The following is a 19,787-nucleotide window of genomic DNA, read 5'->3' as shown; positions in this document are numbered from 1 at the left end:
TCAGGGCTTATATAGCCTTCTCCTGGCTCAGAGAATGTAACAACCTTTTTGACCCACTGGCCAATCAAAAAGTATCTACTGAAAAACAAGCCTCCCTCCCCAGGCTTCTGGTGCACTTTAGCCTAGGGGCAGGGAAGATCTTTAAAATTTACATTCGCATTACAATATCCTAGCTATATATACTATTGGACATACTCCATAGTATCTGTCCAAATACATGTTGAAATCTAGGCCATAAACCAGGGGTGGGGAACTGCAGCCTCAAGGCCACATGTGGCCCTCTAGGTCCTCAAGTATTGCCCTTTGACTGAGTCCAAACTTAATAAAAGGATTTGTTCTGCAAAATTTGGACTCAGTCAAAAGGCCACACCCAAGGACCTAGAAGGCCACAGGTTCCTCACCCCTGACATAGACTTTCTCCATCCACTTGGTCTTTGTGGATGGCCAGGTCAGATTCCTTTACGTAGCTCTTTCAGAAGGCTCTTTGTTATCCTGGGGTTTGATGAAATCAACATGTCATCAATAAATATCAAACATCTGGAGAACTTCACTTTGTAAGGGGAATCCTGCCTCTATCTGGACTTGCACTGTATCTCCTCTATCACGGTGTTGAATGTTTTGGTGAATGTTATCCATCTTTCCTATGTTATTCCACCTGGTATTAATTATCAGAACCAGGTTATTTCTGTTACTACACTTTCCAAGGAATCTCAGATGATCTTGACTATTGATGGAAGACAATCTTGCTGTAAAAGACTCTGTAACACAGCATTTTGTCTATCGAATCAATGCTTTTTTCATAATCAAACAAGAACAATGGGATCTTATACTCTCTACTTCTTTCAGTTAATTGTGCTATAGTAGAGAGGCCATCCATTGTTGAACCTGTTCCCTCCTAATGCCCTCACTGAGGATGCTCTCAGTTCATATACAAATAACTCTGCGCAGATGGGAAAGTAAACACATAGGTCAGTAGCTGTTGGCATTCTTTCAGTCTTCTTTTTTTAGCATTAGTAATGACTGAGATTTTTTCTTCCCCTCCTTCAGATACCTTGTAAATCAGTCCCTTAATGCCCTCCCAGTTGTATGCCTTCCAGTACAGATCTCCTTTATGTATACTTGGAAGAATCCACAATCCACCTACTTTTCTCTTTTTTGTTCTCTCTAATGCTTCGTCTACCTCCTCCTGTTCCATTGTCCTGGATGGAGCAAAGTTTGTAGAAATGTTTTTTCTGAATCTTTTCCATTTGTCTTCTGCTTACAATCCTTACAATCCTTCCATTTCCATTCTGATGATGACTTTTCTTAGTTGGCTATCAATCCAAGTTTCTTTTAAGCTGGCCTTATCCTCCACTGCTTCCCTTTGCTTTATGCTTTTGTATCATCAGCCATCATCATTCCACCTAAGATTTTAAAGATGAGTTTATCTTTTAACTTCGTGTTGCTTTTGGCAGCTCTCTCTCTCTCTTTGGCAAGGAAGTCAAATATTTGCTGACTAAGGGTTTTTTTTGAATCTCTTGGTTTTCCTGTTGTGGCAATTAGTTTACATTGCTTCTGGATGAAATAGTGATATTTCTGGATGAAATTATTATTATGAATATCAATGTTATTTCTGTTGTCCATAGTTCTGTTGTTTAAGTTATACATATATACACACATGAACTTGTAGAGGAGAAATTATATATGTATGTGTACACGTGCATGTGTGTATTATGTATACACACATTCATATGTGCATACATATATGTGAAAACACTTTGTACATCATGCTTTTATGGTGCTGCACATTTCATTCATTAAACAAACTATTAAGTGCCTGCTTTGTGTCCTGGCAACAAATGACCTGGTCCTGCTGCAAAAATAATAACAACTACCCTATTTTTACATATATAATCTCATATATTACATATATAATCTTGATCCTTTTAACAACTCTGTAAATTCAAGTATTGTTCCAGTTTTACAAATAAGGAAATAGAGGCTCAGAGAACTTGGTAACAATTAGCAAGTCATTTAATTTTTCTGAACTTTAGTTTCCTTTTCTGTAAAATGGGATTAAACCAGAGTTTTCTGAGGAGCAAAAAAGATAATTTACATAAAATTCTTTGTCAATCCTAGAACACCATTTAAATGTCAGTTTTTGTTTGTATATGGCTTACATGCAATTAGCATTTATGTGAGGCAGGATTGGAACCCAGGTGACTCTTTTCTTCTATTACACCACACTTCCTCTATAGACTAATGAGGGGAGTAGAGAGCATGAGTATATATAGTTCTACCTTCTACCTTTCTGTTCCTGGTTCTCAGGGCTTCTGAATGTTCAATAAAGAGGGGTGGGGTGGGGGTGAGAGGGAATGTGTATAGTGGGTCTAAGAAAGTAGTGAGAAGTTGTGGGGAAGTGGGGGATCGAAGAATGGAGGAAAGGGAGGAAGAAATAACCCCAAATTTCAACCGTCAGCTACCTATAATGCATATTTTGGTACATTCAGCTAATGCTTCCTGAACCACCAAAACAATCAGGAAGCTCCAACATTTACTGGAGTGTGGAATTGCAATCATGTAAAAGCCCACTTTCAGGACTGGTGATTCTCTGAATGAAGAGGGTTCCTTGAGTGATAGGAGGTGTTTATTATAGTTTCTTACCCTGGAGCTGCAGAAGGATAATCTGGCCCAGCTAAGCATTGCTTATTGGGCTCTTTCTGGCCATAATTTCTCCCTGAGTCCACTCTGGTTATCCACAGACAGCAAACTGGGTATCTTTCACACAGAAAGTGAAGATGGAGAAACCTGCAAAGCAAATCTTACACTTCTCCCTCCTCTCTTGATTCTTTGGGGCCTTAATTCTTAACCAGTAATGGAACTGACCAATACCGACTTATTAAGTTAAGGTATTTAAGAATCATATCTTCTCTTCTTCTAACCCTTAAAAATGGAACATCTTCCACTTTAGTGTGCTGGCAAGCACTGAGGCTGAGCTTATGTTGCTCAACTGTCTTCTGCCAGACTGTGCAGGCCTACTTCCACCCTGATTCTGGGGGAATGCATGTTTGTGCACTCCCGGTTGTCATCACAACCCCCCTCTACTTCACTCCTCCCCTCAGCCTCTGGGCTACTCCCGTGGTATTCTCTTATGACTTTGACCTCGTAGCCACTATGGCATTGCCACTTCTAGGTCATTCTATAGGCTTGGATAATTTTTTTTTCTTTGGTTCCCACCCTTCCCCTCCCTCCTTCCTAAACTATCCTCTTTTCCCATTTAAACTTAAAAATGCAAAACAAATCACCCTCAAGAATTTGGATGGTCTTATATGGAGGAAGTCATGGGCTGTTTTCTCCTCTCCGAGGAAATAGTAGCGCAGGCAGGAAAAGGGCTGAAACTAATTCCTGTGGGAGTGAAAGTATCTCAGAGAGGAAAGCCAAAATGTTGATATTTTTAGAGGCAGTTCAGAGAAAAGACTGAGGGCTATGGGGTAGATCTGGGGAGGAGGAAGATGAGAGAGGAGGGGTAAGTGTCCAAGTGAGGAAGAAGACTGCTTTTCAATCCTATTTGTGGTCTCTAGAGCATATACTAACTTTTGTCTTCTGTTGTGCATGTAGTGACTTTCAACATATTTAAAAGGCAACACATAGTCTATCTTGCAGACATTCCAAAACTATTAAATAGAGAAAAACTTTTCCAGAAGCAGTATAAAATTACCAATTAATCATGGGAGTTACCTGTATATCAGACAATCCCAGAACAGTTCCCCTATTAAACATTCTCCATCCTTTTAAAGCACCCTATCCCTTTCACCACCTCCCAGCAAAAGGATAGGTGTTGTCTTCTTACTCCTCTAATTAACAGCAACCAGTTAATATGGAAAATGTTTATCCTCCCACCCTCGGTGCAGTATCAAGCTGCGCCACTGTGCATGCTCTACGCGCACTGTTCGAGTTAGCAGGCCTGGCTGCTTGCAGCACTGAGCCTGCTGCTTGCAGTCCTTGCAGCACTGAGATCTGGCCCCAGAGCTAGTCAGACAGAGGTCTTAGAGGAGCTTCGCAGCCAGTCAGTTCTCTGAAGCTTTGGCCTCAGTTGTTCCCAACTCAGTGTTGCACTTAGGCTCCGAGATCCAGCGTGAATGCCTCAGTGACAAATAACTAGGGAGCAGAGCAAAAGGCCTTTTTGGCCGATCATTCGGCAGCAGACAGCACGAGCTCTCTTCCCCTCCCCTTTCTCTGAGCGATCTGGGAAGGGCAGGGCGTTTGGAAGCAAAGTAAACAGGGCGCCTGTGCGCAACGCTGGTTCGCTGGCTTCTCCAGCGGCTGTGGCCCAGGAAAGCCAAGAGCGGTGCCTTTCTGTATTGTAGCTGCTCGCTTGCTTCGATTAGGTTCCATGTTTTTTTTTTTTTTTTTTTTAGAAAACGGCAGTGTGTGTGTTCGCGCGCCTCTGCGCGCTAGGGCTTTGCACTAAATAAATCCTATTTCTTACTTACTCAAAAACAGCCCTCTCTCTAATGGAACAGAAATAGACAGTATGGCTTGGCATCCTTTTAACCCGAAACAGCCTGGGACTTAGCCTCAAGCCGGACTTCTTGAATTCCATTTCTGCGGCTCAAACCCCTTATTCCCCTGGCGTGCAAAAAAAATTTCAATCACATACAAAACTTTAATCTCACCAATTTATTTTCAGGGCCTGTCTAGGTTGCCACGGCATGGATTTCTGCAAGACAGAGCAGTCTTCGGGTACCACTCCGTTCCAGAGAGGCCATAAAAAGCAGATGGTCTCATTAGAAACAATTTATGCATATATATTTCTAAGAGTTCATCACTGCCGGGGTAGGTTTTTAGCCCATTCACCATGGAGGAGGAAAATATCACCGTTTGCAAATGTTTCCAGTTTGCAAAATAATGACCTCTCCAAAGTAGCTAAGCAACTAATTACTCAAATACTAGAAGGTTATATGCCAATATTATCACATTCGTGGTCTCTTGGGCAAGCAACTTCATATTCCTTAAACCACCATATAGCATCATTAGATTTGCAGAGGCTCTTTCTCAGAGCTGAACTGGCCTCTCGGCCTTGGCGTCCCTACACTCGTGGCTCTGTTTCAACTATTATTTCCAATCTCCAAGTCAAATAACTTATTAATTATAGAGGCAACTCCTGCAAACCCAATTACCTGCCAGCAGTTCTTCCCAGATGGTAAGTCCGTCTTGCATGTCTTCCACCATGATCCCAACTGCTGTGGAGCTGCCTCCCCCCCCCCCCCCCCCCTTTGGGTCCAGTCTGTGAAATAAATCCTTAACATTTTCCAATTCTCTTTTTACAATTCAGAGTGTTCTCCCTGTCTTAATTTCCTCTCCCTTCCCTAGTAATTTGTATCACCATCGCTCAGTCCTATGAATTAAGACCAGGGCTACACATCTCTTCCAACTTTAAAATCCCATGAATTTAAGGGTTCAACTCAGCCTCACCCTACCTATTTATGCCTTAGCACCGATTCTCTTCCCTTCCGCGGCCATCTCTCCCCTCCGCCGGGTAAATTCCTTGATGATTTTTTAGGAACATGTTTGGACTACCCTTTCAAACACACTCCACCCTACAATCCACTTGTGTGCCGTTGGGACAGATAATTAACCCTTTATCCATCAGGTTCCCTAAAGGCGATAATAGTGGATATGCAAATAAAGCTCGTCGCCGGCCGCGTGGCCTCGTGACCCGCAGGGGAAAAGAATGACGCTATCCTTAAAGGGTGGGCTGTGGAGGGCATGATAGAATGTTGCTAAAGGGGCATGGATAAAACCAGATTTCAAGGTCCTCAGCCGCTGTAGTGGACTTCTGGTCAGGCCCTGGAGACCTGTGACAGAGGAACTGAGTTGGGGGAGGGGAAGTAAGCCAAAATGGGATGAGGAAATGCATGCAGGGGAAGAAAATGCGGGTTTGCTTGTAGGGTGAGTCTTGATGACAGAGCTTGCTAACTGTAGCACTGTATAGAAAGATACTAAACATCCTGTGAGTTATGACATTAAGATATGACATTCCTCAACTCCGGTGGCTTGGTGCCTGCAGGAAACTGCCCTAAATTCAGATCGTGTGCTTAAGTTGTCTGGTGTGCTTTTACCGTGCTGGAGGTGGTCAGTGCTGTGAAAAGCCTTTCGAGATGCATTGGGCCTGTTTTCCTCCCGATGCTGCTCTGCTCTCCTTGGGATAACATCACATTTTGCATTAAATTCCGCGGGGGAGAAAAGTGAAGGAATTTGAAAGGCCGTTTTGTCAAGATGATACCGGGTAGGCGAGTAACTCGGGGGCTGCTGGTATAGTTTCCCCTGATGGTTGCCAGTGCAAAGGGCAAGGGCGTTTATATAATGCACAATCCACCGCAGAGAGTAGGTGTTTGGCCCAGTAGATAAGAACCTAAAGCAGTCGGCATCTTTGAACTGCAACAGTAGTAAGCCGAAAAGTAGGAACAACCAAGGAATAGGCACTTCTTCCCTCCGGCTCCCTCCCCCACTACCTCCTCCCGCTGGGCTCTCTTCCTGGTCTGCTGGAGCAGCTCAGTTACAGTTTCAGTCTCTCCAAGCTCCCAATTAATCCACGCACTGCTAGAGCCCAAACCACGGCCTCCTTTTTCTCCTTCCTCGCTGTCATGGGCTCCACACGTAGATTTTAGAGGATTCTAAGGGTTAAAGTGCTTGACACAGCAGCTTGACACTGGCGTCCCACACTTCTCCACCCAGCCCCTGGGGAATCTGTGAGCGGCTTCTCCGTAGGGAGTGTGTCTGTGTGCCACGGACCCGGGGTGTGGAGCTGAGGTTCCTCCACTGCTCCCTCCTTGACTGGCTCCCTTGAAGGAAAAACAGTTGCGTAATCCCATCAGTTCTGGGGTGGTCGATTGCGACCTCACCTACGTACCTTATTCTTCCTCCCCACACCCCATCCCCATCCCTCCACTAAGCAAGCGAACACTAATAGACCCTAAAACCTGGGCCTTGTAAATGCCAGCCCCATCACAGGCCCACCCAACCACTACCTCAGCCACGCGTGCTTTAGTCTAACCAGAGCTGGTTTGCGAGAGTGGGGGTAGGGTGCCTCTGCTCTGTAGGCCGACGCTAAGAACAAGGAAGCAGGACAACCTAGCTCCTTTCTCTCTTCCCCAGCTCTGGATTGGAGACTTCGGTTTAGAGTTGAGGGTGGGATTGGGTCTGTGACTGGAGAGATTAAGCCGCACTTGGGTCTTTCCCAGCGCAGTCCGCTTCTGCACTTTCCCTTTTGGCAAGCATTGGGCTCCAGCCCAGCGTTAGAGGACTGGCTGGGCGTGTGGGTGTGCGCTTTCCTTCTCACCAGGCTTTGGGGAGGAAGGGATCAGAGTTGAAGGAATAGGGAGGCGGGGGTTTAGGGGAGGGGGGGAGCAGGCAGGGGATTCCGGAGTTTGTAGCCCGTGTAGTTTCTGGCTTTCACGGCTCGTTTGAAATCCTCCCACAGGAAGATGTCTGCCAAGGAACAGCAACATGCGCTGCTTACAGTCCATCGTCGCCAACCTCCGTGTGCTCTGCCTGCTGCCTCCGCCGCCTCTCTTTTGCGCGCGTGTGAGAGCGAGCTAGCAAGTGAGAGCTAGAGGAAGAGAGGAGGAAGAGGGGAGGAAGAGGGGGAGAGAGAAGGAGAGGGGGAAAAGGGGAGAGAGAGGAAGAAGAAGAGGAGGAAGAGAGAGAGAAGGAAGGGAGGAGGGGGAGGGGAAAGAGAGGAGTACGGGAGAGGAGGGGGAACAGACAGACAGAAAGATTCATATAGTTAGAACAAAAATGAGAGAGGTTGAGAGTACCCAGAGCCAAGGTTGAGAAATGTTTTTATGCTGGTTCCGGGAGTAGACTAGCTGTGTAGTTCCCATCCTGGCAAACCCAGAACGAAAGGCTGTATTCAAAGGCGATAAACGCCTGGTAGAGTTGGCCACATCACCCTTGGCTCCGTCTCCTCTCCCTTACTCTCTTTGGTTTCCTCTTACATTGTAGAGTTTGAAAGCTGTTAACCTAGGCAGGTGAACGATCCCCGGCGCTTTTAATGCGTTGGTCTTTATAACTCGTGAGTTCAACACTAATGAGTTATGGGTTGGCCCACGAAAACATAATGTGTAAATTAGGAATTTAATGATGTGTAAGATTAAAAGCTGCGCAGGGTTGCATTTATTTAAGGCTGCCATCTTGTGTTCAGAAAGAAATTACTTTGCCGGCATTGTCCCCCTTGCACGTGGGTTGGGAGGGGAGAGAGAGAGAGAGAGAGACAGAGACAGACAGAAGAGAAGAGAGAAGAAGGAGGAGGAGAGAGGGAGAGAGAAAGAAAAGGAGGAGGGAGGCTAAGAGAGAGAGGAGTGGAGGGTGTGTGTGTTTGAAAAAGGTTCGGCGGTAGGGGTACCTTTGGGCTTTGTGTCTGAGGATTTGTGTTGTGTGTGAGCCCCTTATCATCAACACTTTGAAGGAAATTTGAGGACTGACATTTATTTTGTTACCTTGGAAGAACCCAGGCGTAAAGGACCTACTAGTCAGATATACTGAAATTTTACGGAAAGTTGCTTAGATTTTCAGTGTTGTTGTTGTTTTTTTTTTTTGGGTGTAGGGGAGGGAAGCGAATTTTATAAAATATAGGAATATCTCTATGATTTTTTCCTACAGAGTTAAGAAACTATCCCACCCCCACCCGTCATTTTAATTTTTTTGTTATAAACTTGACAAATATACTTGAATGTTATGTAGAAAGAACAGACAAAAAATTGTATGTGAAATTGCCCATCTTTTTTCATACTTTTTAAAAGTACATAATGAATTTGACATATTAGTTCCAAAGCTTTCTGGCTTTTCTGTGTCTCCCTATGAATTTCTTTCTGTTCTGTTTTTAGAAAACCCTTTCATTGACCCTCTTTTTATTTTATTATTTTTTTGGCATCACTATCACTAGTCCTCCTCTCCACTCCTCCTTAAAAATTCCTTTTTGTTTTAATAAGTAAGCATAGTCAAGCAAAATAAATCACACTTAGCTCTGTCTGAAAACATATCTCATTCTACACATTTATTCTACCACCTCTATGATAAGGGGTGGCAAGCATGCTTCATAGATTTTTTGGAGTTTTGGTCAGTTCATTTCATTGATCAGAATTCTTAAATCCTTTACTCATTTTTATCTTAAATGTTTTAGTCATTGTATAAATTGCTTTCCTGATTCTGCTAACTTCATTCTGCATCAGTGCATGCAAATCTTCCCAGGTTTCTCTGATTTTGTCTTTTTCATTTCTTAGGGAGCAATACTACTCACACTTTTTTGTTTAGTGCAAGCCTACACAACATATGCCTGCCAATGGATTTCACCAGTGGTGAAAAATATGGGGTTGCCACTGTGCTCTCCCCTGTTTGTCGAGTGAACCAAGACAACGAACCATTATTAGTGTGTCTCTAGTCTAACCTGTTGTAATGGTAATAGAAATTTGAAGATCTTCCCTGCCCCTTAATAAGCCTAAATTGAACTTGAGGACCTTTCCTATTTAAAAATATATTCATCCCCCTAATGGGCTGCGTGTGCTCACCTGGAGCCTGTGTTGGGAGGCTTGTTTTTCAGGCAGGCACAACTTTTGTTACTTTGTAGTTAAGTGCGTCACAAGGGTTGTGATGTTCTCTGACCCTGGAGCAAGGTTTTGCTTTGGGGCTCACTTTGGGAAGAGTTGCGTGATTTGACAAGATGAGACTCTGGGCACCCGTTGAGCCCCCTGGTTTTGAAAACCCAGAGGTTGTTGCTTCTCTCTCTGGTGACAAGGTATGGGTGTAATGGTCAGACAGCTAGCCCCATCTATTGAATTGTGTTATTTTCTCTGTCTGTATTTTTGTCTGCTTGTAACCTCTGTTTGTATTCTCTGAAGTTTAGGGTGCTGACTTTTCCCCCTGAACTAGGTAAATGATATATGCTTGCTTGATTAAAGTAAGATTGTTAACCCTTTTTGAGCTGCTTTCCTTTAGCAAAGCAGATCAAAGAACCTGTGATAGCAGCCATCCTGGGCATGCTAGGGTGCTTGCTGCTACAGCTATATGTAGCTCGAAGAAGTTTATAAGTTGTGTAGGTCTGATTTAGTCATTCTTTAACTGATACCCACCTCCTAAGTTTCCAGTTTTTTTTTCCTATATTAATAAGTGCTACTATGAATATTATTGTAAGATGTATCACTTTCAGAGATGTGCCGGATAGCCTGTTATACTGGCTGAAGCTGATCTAAAAATTTTCATTGTGAGCATTTGCGCCTTGGAAATGGGCAAAAAACGATATTCAGGGCTCAATTTATTGTTTTGTTGATTGTCTAGACTTAAGAAAATGTTAATAATGCAGATTAAGCATAAAAGTGTGCCTTGTATACTTTTTATTTTATTTTTTTAAAATAGATTTACCATCACACCTCCAGTTCTTTCTGTTCTTTGGGGTATGGACCTATTGGTATTGATTGGTCAAAGGATACGTGCAATGCAATATAGTGACTTTTTAAAAAATATACTTCCAAATTGCTTTCTAGAACAGCTGGACCAATTTGCATAGGTTCTGTCTTCCCATATCTCCTCCAGCAATTGTCATTTTCTATTTTTAAAAGAAAATCTCATGAATGATGGAGGAAAGAAAATATTTTTAATGACTTTTACTTTTATAACATTTAACTTGCATACCTCCCTCTTCCCCTCCCCCATCTACCAATTTTTACTTCTCTTATAAATTCACATGTCATAAAACTCACATGTCCTTGTCCTTAGGAATTTAAGTATCAGAAGCCAGCAACACCACTTTAGGGAGGCTGCCATCTGTACATTCAGGTTTTATCCCACTTAAGAATCTGAATTATTGGTTTTTTTTTTTCCTTTTGTCCACTCTAAAGGAAATTAAAGCCAACCGGCTTATGGATGGATGAGGATCTTTCCCCCCCATAATTCGTTGTAATTGTGGCTTGCTATTTTGAGCCAAAATGTCTTGGCCAGTGGTACAAATAAAGCAATTGGGCAACCCCTGCTCTGTCAGTGTAGGTTACTATAGCTACATTGTCTTATTTTAAACAGGCTGGGGCTGTCTAATTTTTGTCCAAGTCTTTTTTCTAGTAAACCTGCCTGCCTTCAGCTCCAAATATTTTATGTATAACAAGAATTTCTCCCAGAATAACTTTGTGCTCACTTTTCTGATCCAACAGAGGGCATGTGATAATGCCTAAAACAAGGAAAGGTTGGGCTGAACTATTCAACTCAGTCCAAAGCTTTCATCTGGTTCAACCATGAGACAGAAAAGTGACACAATCTTTGTACTGACCAGATATATGGGGAACTTCTGCTCTTGATTTTTGCTGAACGAACTCTGCAATGCTAGAACTTTGGGAAGTGGTCTAGATGCATATGGAAAGGAAAGTAATATATGTAACATCCTAGACTGAGCATCAAAGATCCTGAATTTTAATCCATTGATCATTGCCATTAACTTGGCTCATTGGGAAGCTTAAAGTTCAAAATTTGTAAAATGGGGGATTACTTTCTGTAGTTTGTAACAAACTCTCCAGTGCTTGAAAAATATCTGTTCATTATATGATGATAATGAAAACCATTCATAACCAGGGTGAAGGAGTGTAGGTGAGAAGGGTTTATCCATTAACAATTTTAAGGCATGAGCACTTTTCCTGGAATATGACATTTTTGTTCTTTTTTTGCAGGTCAGCTGAGGTTAAGTAACTTGCCCAAGGTCACACGGCTAGGCTTTTTTTTTTTTGGTGTGTGTGTGTGTATGTTAAGTGTCTGAGGCCGGATCTGAACTCAGGTCCTCCTGACTCTGGGCAGCACTCTACTCACTATGCCACCTAGCTACCCCAGACATTTTCAAATATAAGTGGTATTCTAGCACTTTGGAAAACTTAATAAGTGAACTACTTAGTCCTTATGTATTTTGTTTCCTCTGCATTCTCATAGGTGGTCCAATCAATCCCTGAAGGATAATGTTAGGAATTTTTCTTATCTTCTTGTCTTAAATTTCAAAAGGTTTTGAGTATCCAAGATATTTCTTCTGAAACATTTAAGCCTGTAGATATTTGGTGTTTTCAATGTATTCTATTTTTTTCCCCTTTTTATTTATTTATTAATTTGTTTCCTTTTGGTTTACAGGATTCAATTCCACAATTCCTTGAATTTCACATTTTGTCCCCCTCCCCCCCCATGGCGGCATATATTCAAGAATAGGATCTGTAAATACTTTCACATTATACATTGGTCAGGTTATAAGGATGGATTGTACCAGCTGGAATGAAAAATGGTAAAGAGGACATAAAACCAAATAAGAGAATGAAAAAGATCAGGTATTTTGCTTCCACCTGGATATAAACTTGGTTCTTTCTAGTTCTTTCTCTGGATGCACATTTTTCTCTCCATCATGCGTGTTTTGGGATTGACTTATATCACTGCATTGCTGAGAAGAGTCCAGTCTATCAAAGTTGGTCATCACACATACGTTGTGTCTGTAGTTGTGTACAAATTTCTCCTGGTTCTACTCTTCTCACTCAGCATCAGTTCTTTTAAGCCTCTCCAGGTAAATATGAAGACTGCCTGCTCCTCGTTTCTTACAGCACAATAGTATTCCATAACATGCATATACCACAACTTGTCCAGCCATTTCCCAATTGATGGGCACCCCCTTAATTTCCAATTCTTTGCCACCACAAAAAGAGCTGCTATAAACATTTTTGTACATATGGGTCTTTCTCCCATTTCTATGATCTCTTTGGGATATAACCCTAGGAGTGGTATTGCTGGATCAAAGGGTATGAAAGTATTTATAGCCCTTTGGGCATAATTCCAGATTGCTCTCCAGAAAGGCTGGATCAGTTCACAACTCCACCAACAATGCATTAGTGTTCCAGTTTGCCCACATCCTCTCTAGCATTTGTCATTTTCCTGTTTTGTCATCTTAGCCAATCTGACTGGTGAGATGTGGTACCTCAGAGTTGTTTTGATTTGCATTTCTCTAATCAATAGTGAATTAGAGCATTTCTTCATGTGCTTATAGATAGCTTTAATTTCTTTCTCTGAAAACTGCCTGTTCATATCCTTTGTGAATGTCAAATTTTCTATTCAACTCTGGTTTTTTCATCAAGAATGCTTGAAAGTCCTCTATTCTACTGAATGCCCATATTTCCCCCTGAAACATGATACTCCGTTTTACTGGGTAGGTGATTCTTGGTTTTAATCCCAGTTCCTTTGACCTCCAGAATATCACATTCCAAACCCTTCGATCCCTCAGCTGCCAGATCCTGAGTTATGCTGATTGTGTTTCCATAATATTCAAATTGTTTCTTCTTGGCTGCTTGTAATATTCTCTCCTTGATCTGGAAATTTTAGAACCTGGCTATAATATTCCTAGCAATTTTTTTGTGGGGATCTTTTTCAGAAGGTGATTGGTGGATTCTTTCAACCTCTATTTTGCTCTCTGGTTCCAAAACTTCAGGGAAGTTTTCCTTGAGAATTTCTTGGAAGATGATTTCTAGGTTCTTACTTTGGTCATGGCTTTCAGGTAGTCCAATAATTTTTAAATTATCTCTCCTGGATCTGTTTTCCAGGTCAGTGGTTTTTCCAATGAGATATTTCACATTGCCTTCTATTCTTTCATTTGTTTAGATCTATTTCACAGCATCTTGATTTCTCATAAAGTCATTAGCTTCCATTTACTCCAATCTATTTCTGAAGCAATGATTCTCCTCAGTGAGCTTTGGATATTCTTTATCCATCTGGCAAATTAGGCTTTTTAAGGCATTTTTCTCCTCATTTACTTTTTGAGCCTCTTTTGCCAATTGAGTTAGTCTATTTTGTAAGGTATGATTTTCCTCAGTCAGGCTGTTGACTCTCATTTGATAATTTTCTTGCATCATTCTCATTTCTCTCCCCAATTTTTCCTCCACTTGTCTTATCTGCTTCTTAAGGTCCTCTATGGCCTGTAACCAGCTTGTATTTTCCTTTGAAGCTTTTGGTGCAGCAGTTCTGACTTCACTGTCTTCCTCCTGTTCCATGCTTTGCTCCTTTTTGTCCCCAAAATAGGAGTCTAATGTTGGATTCTTTTGTTTGCTTTGTTTCCTTTGCCTGGTCATGTTGCCACTCAATTACTTGACCCCTGGGCTTTTTGCCACAATAGGACTCTGCTACCAGACAGGGGAGCTTTGTACCAAACACTGGGGTTTTCTCAGCTGCCGGAGGTATTAGTTGGGTGCCCTCTCTGAGGCCTCCACATGCTCTGGCAAGCTGGACACACACCCCAGGACCTCCACCCTTGACTTCAATCCAGATCCAAGCGGATTAAAGCAAGAGCGATTACCCCTCAGACTGGTGTTTGGTCCCCCTACCCTCTTCAGGCCAGGAGCTGAAGCTGCCACATGTTAGCGGCAGCTGTGCTGCAGCTGAAACACTCCCACTTACTGGGTCCCAAAGTCCACACTGCACTGACCTCTTGCTTTGTCCTTAGCATCCATGTATTGAAAATTCTGGACCATCATAGCTGCTGTTGAGCTGGAGTCCCTCCAGCCTGCAGCTGGTCAGGCCTGCCCTGGGGCTAAAACCTTGGAGTGGGGTTGGGCTCGGCTCCCAGAGCGCTGTGCTGGCCTATTCCTGCTGGCCTGCCGGGCTGTCCTCAGTGGGAGGTTAGCTTCTCTGCGTCATTGTGTGGGTCCTGTAGCTCCAAAGTTTGTTTAGAGTCTCCTTTTGCTTGGATTGGAGGTGGTAAGAGCCAGAGTCGAGCAGAGGTCCTGTTTCTACTCCGCTTTCTTGACTCCGCCCCCTTCTCCAAACTTCTTTCAACTAAAAAATAAAGGTTGTGACCTTACAGGGTAGTCTGTTAGGCTACTCACGATATTCTTGTAGATTTATTCATTAATTGCTTACAATAACTACAATAATGACTTTTGCCCCTAACAGCTTCAAGTTAAAATTTACAAAGTGAAATTGTAAAACATAGTTTTATTCTACCTATAATCATGAAAACTAAATAAAAATTATAAAACTAATTATAAAATTATGAATATTTTATGTGGGATATTCTGTAAGAATTAAGAGATATAATCCAGCAAGATCTTGTGTGATTAGTATCATCTACAGGGGTTCACAATAAATTTCTTTATTTTAAAAATTTTGTTGTATATAACATTTACAATAAATTAAGTCACAACTTAGATGTTTTAACAGTATAATTATCCTATGTAAATTTAATTTTGATATTGGACTTTTAAATTTCATCAAAGATTGGCAATATTTGACTCAATGCCAGACACAGTCTTAAACCTGGTTCTACATTAAGTTTACACCAGTATTTTGACTTAAAACAAGAATAAAATGAAAATGTTTCTCACACAAATACATAGTGGGAAATGGTAGGAGAATTTTTATAAGCTCTCTTGCTGAGAGATAGAAATTAATTTTTAAATTTATAGCCACCTAACCAATTGATGAAAGTAAATAGCTAGTTATGACACATTTACTTTTCTATTGGCTAATGACAATGTAGTAAACAATACATGTAAGTACAATTGTATATAGTGCTATATTTTAAGCAGTGCTTATGTAGAAACTAAGCTACAAAAGGAAAGAATCTCCTCCTATATAACTTTCTTCTCTTTTACAACTGGTATACCAACTACACTCCCAGAAATTTTACTGAATTGACCGACCAGAATTGTCAATCAGTCCATTTCAAAATCTTCCAGATAGAAGAATAGTAACATGAGTGGAGGATAAGTTTAAATCAGAAAATAACCTTAATACTGCCATGAAAGGCAATATAAGATTTGTTTTTGTAGAACATTTGTAATGGTCTGTGATTTGTTCAGTATAGCTTGTAATGAGCATACCCAGTGATCATGATTTTCAAATAACTTGCCATTTGTGGTATAAAAATGGAAGCTATTTATAATAACACTGTAACGTCTTAATCATGTGATTTTGATTTAATGACTGATGAGCTATTATTAGTGGATAACAGAGAGGAATGGGGGAGTGCCTTTGGTGCTGTACAAATGAGGGTGTCTGATCATCCATCGGAAATCAGTTTGCAGTTAAATGTTGAATCCTTGTGGTAGTTTGGAAACAATTTGATGACAGGTTGAAATGAAGACGTTGTGTTTAGAGTCAATCAGAGTTTGATATAATTGCTGCACAAACACTAACGTTGTGTATATGCTCCTGAATGTTTTGCATTCCTTCCATATAATGCTTCAGACATGCACAAAGGAAAATATTTGTAAGATAATTGGGCAATATAGTTGTCACGGAGAAAAAAATATATTTGTAACATAATTGGGTAGTCATTTATTGTTTAAGTCTCCATCAGAGAATTTTTGTATGAATCTATTAGGGGTTCTTGGACCACTAAATGGCAACCATCACTTTGGCATGATCTGATTATCACATCTAGTCTAACAGAGCTACTCCCTTGCCACTACATGTTCTTGTGCTCTATCTTCCACCTTTAACCAGGCATCCCTGGTTTTTACCTCCCATCCTGGGGCCCTGGGCTTCTGCTTGATGAGCCTTAACAATTTTACAACTCAAATCCTCCTCACTGCTGCTCCCTCACCATCACTCAACCTTATCCATGGCTTTCTCTGGGAACAGTAATCAGCACTACCCTTATGGGAAAGGACTTATCAATTGATTGCTCTATGACTCTACTCACTGTCCCTTTAACTTCATCAATCAAAATACCTTTCAGCCATCACTCCATCATGTATATTGTTTCTACCTATTAGAATGTAAGCTCTGATTTTTGTAGTGTGTATAGGATAGGGACTGTCACACAGTAAATACATAATCAAAACTTAATTCATAAACTTTTGTTTAGCTTTTAAAACAATTCACAACCTATCCCCAACCTATCTTTCCAGCTTTATTGTACATTATTCTCCCTCCCATGCTCCCATACATACAATCTATCCAAACTGACCTTCTCACTGTTTTACACTCAGGACACTGCTTCCTTTCCCTTTTCATTAGCCATTCCTCATGCCTGGATTGTACTTCCTTTTCACTTCTGCCTAATACAATGCCTCTTTTCCTTCATTACTCAGTTCAAGCACCACCTTCTACATAAACCCTTTCTGGACATAGGGCGAATGTTAGTACCCTACCACCCACATTATCTTCTTCTTAACTATTTTTATTTATTTTCTTCATATTTATTCTACATATACTCATATGTCCCTGTTGTCTCCTTCCTTAGAATGTATGTTCCATGTGAGTAAGAATCATTTTATTTGTAAAATGTGTGCTGTTTATATAGTTACATATATCCACATGGTTTGTCTAAATGCAGCTTGAGAGAGGCATTAATAGATATCTCTGGAACTGTGCACACTCCTCTCTAAGGGAAACTTAGATTCTTGCTTTAAGGAGAGTGTGAGAAGAAGTTATAAGGCTAGTTGCTCTGTTTTTCAGGCTCTGAGACAGGGTTACTAGAATAGAATTATATCTATTTTCCCCCTAAATATTGCTGACCTAGAATCATGGTTTTGGTTAAATTCCAAAACTGTTATCATCCCTAAGTGCTTCTGTGAAGTAGAGAGGGTTACTCCAAACTACAGCCACAGGTTTGATTTTTTTCTCACCAAATGTTAGTTATTCAAAAGACCATCACAAATATTGAACAGTGAGTAAACCTGTTTATTTAAGAAGATGGCAAACAGAAATCAGAGAAATTGTGCAGATGAGACTATATTAAAAAGTGGCCAGAATTGAATGAGCTTTCCTTCTGAGATTGAGATATCTCAGCTTAACCAAGAAAGAAAGGCCTTGTGGGAAGACTCCAAGAGAAAATTCTCCTAAGTCTCTAGGGAGGCAAACTGGAAATCAGGGACATTTTTGGCAGCCAGCTTCCCGTGTATGTCTGAAAGACAGTCTTTCTTTTTTCTCCCCTGGAGTTGGTTTCTGAAGAGTCTTAAACTATTTTGGTCAAAGAAGTGAAAGTCTCTCCTCTTCAAAACTTTCATGCCAACTTCACCCCTCATACAGGCATAAAGCATTATATCAGCATTCTCTCCCCCAGTTAAGAGAGTAATATATAACATGTTCCAGGCTTGGCTAGAAAACTGGATTACTTTTTCATTTTATTTGTATCACTCATGCTCAGTACAGTGCCTGGCACCCACTAGGTGCTTAATAAATATTTATTGCTTGCTTGCTTTTAAAAAGCTTTTTAAAAATTCTAAACTGAATTACCAGCAAATAAAATAAGTATTTTATATGCAAAGTAGAACAGAAAAAGAGGATTTATAAATGAAATTGAATATTATATACAACTTGATGATTGATACATTTACACCACTTAATACTATTTTATTTTTTCCAATTACATGTAAAGATAGTTTTAGACATTCACTTTTATAATATTTTGGGTCCCAAGTTTTTTTCTTTCCCTCTCCCCCCAAGACAGCATGCAATCTGATATAGACTATACATGTATAATCATATTAAACACCTTTCCACATTAATCATGTTGGGAAAGAAGAATCAGAACAAAGGGGGAAAATCACAAAAAAGAAAAACAACAAAAAATAGAGAAAATAGTATACTTTGATCTGCATTCAGACTCCATAGTTATTTCTCTGGATGTGAATGGCATTTTCTCTTAAGAATCTTTTAGAATTGTCTTAGATCATTGTATTACTGAGAAGAGATAAGTCTAACAAAGTTGGTCATTGAACAGTGTTGCTTTTGCTGTGTACAGTGTTCTCCTGGTTCTGCTCACTTCACTCAGCATCAGTTCATGTAATTCTTTCTGAATTCTGCCCACTCATCTTTTCTTATAGAATAGTATTCCATCACATTTATATACCACAACTTGTCCAGCCATTCCTTGGTTGATGGGCATCCCCTCAATTTCCAATTCTTTGCTGCCACAGAAAGAGCTAATGCATTTATTTCTGATGAAGTTATGGTGGGTCTTAGTTATTCTTTTCTAGATGTTCACAATCTCTTTAATAATGTTTTAGGATTGTCCCAGGAATCTGTGTCAAGCTTTATAAGGCTTATGGTTTGCAGACTCTGTTCACACCCTTAAAAAATGATATATTTTGCCATTCCCTAGCTCATTGGTACCTCTCTTATTTTCTTTAAAAAATTAAAAAAAAATTCAGAACTATAATGCTAAGATCTTCTTGCCCATTAATAGGCTTCATGTGGAGCCCATTAAGGCAAGCTTGATTAGGGGAGGCTTGTTTTTCAGGAAGTCCCACACCTTTTGTTACTTTGTAATTAGGGAGGGGGTCAGTAGGGTTGTGATGCCCTCTGACCCTGAAGAAAGGTATACATATTCTAAGGTTAGCATTTTGCTTTGAGGCTCACTCATTGGAAGACAATGTGATTTGACTAGATGAGACTCTGAGTAGCAGTTAAGGAGCCCTCCTGGCTTTGAAAAACCTTAGATGTTGGTGCTTTTCTCTCTGGTGACTATGTATGTATTGCCTTGCTCAGACAGTTGGATCTGTCTGTTGATTAGTACTAATTTCTCAGACAGAAGCCATGTCTGTTGGTCTTTATTTCACTGCCTGTATTTTCTCTGAAGTTCAGGGTATTGATTTTTCCCCTGAACTAATGAATGTAATTTAAAAAGATTGTTGACCCTGTAATAAGAATGTAAATTTTAAAGATCTTCCCTGCCCCTAGGCTAATGTGCACCTGAAGCCTGGGGTGGGAGGCTTGTTTTTCAGTAGATACTTCTTGATTGGCCAGTGAGTCAATAAGGTTGTTACATTCTCTGAGCCAGGAGAAGGCTATATAAGCCCTGA

At 40.8% G+C, this 19,787-nt stretch overlaps 2 long non-coding RNA genes across 2 annotated transcripts in view; one reads left to right on the top strand and one right to left on the bottom strand.

Annotated features, from left to right (window-relative positions):
* Nucleotides 1-19,787, top strand: part of LOC138144406 (uncharacterized) — a 96,067-nt gene that overhangs the window by 12,335 nt on the left and 63,945 nt on the right. The window lies entirely within an intron of this gene.
* On the bottom strand, nucleotides 4,645-8,173 carry LOC138144369 (uncharacterized). The gene is made up of 2 exons (XR_011163926.1): nucleotides 7,800-8,173; nucleotides 4,645-6,824 (listed from the first exon to the last, which is right to left on the bottom strand). It is a non-coding gene; the product is annotated as an uncharacterized lncRNA (long non-coding RNA).

The sequence above is a fragment of the Petaurus breviceps genome, unplaced genomic scaffold (genome assembly GCF_028583685.1).
Source record: "Petaurus breviceps papuanus isolate PSGF00001 unplaced genomic scaffold, PetGlider_PUasm1.0 90700, whole genome shotgun sequence".
Taxonomy (NCBI): Eukaryota; Metazoa; Chordata; class Mammalia; order Diprotodontia; family Petauridae; genus Petaurus; species Petaurus breviceps.
This window is presented reverse-complemented; position numbering and strand designations above follow the sequence as displayed.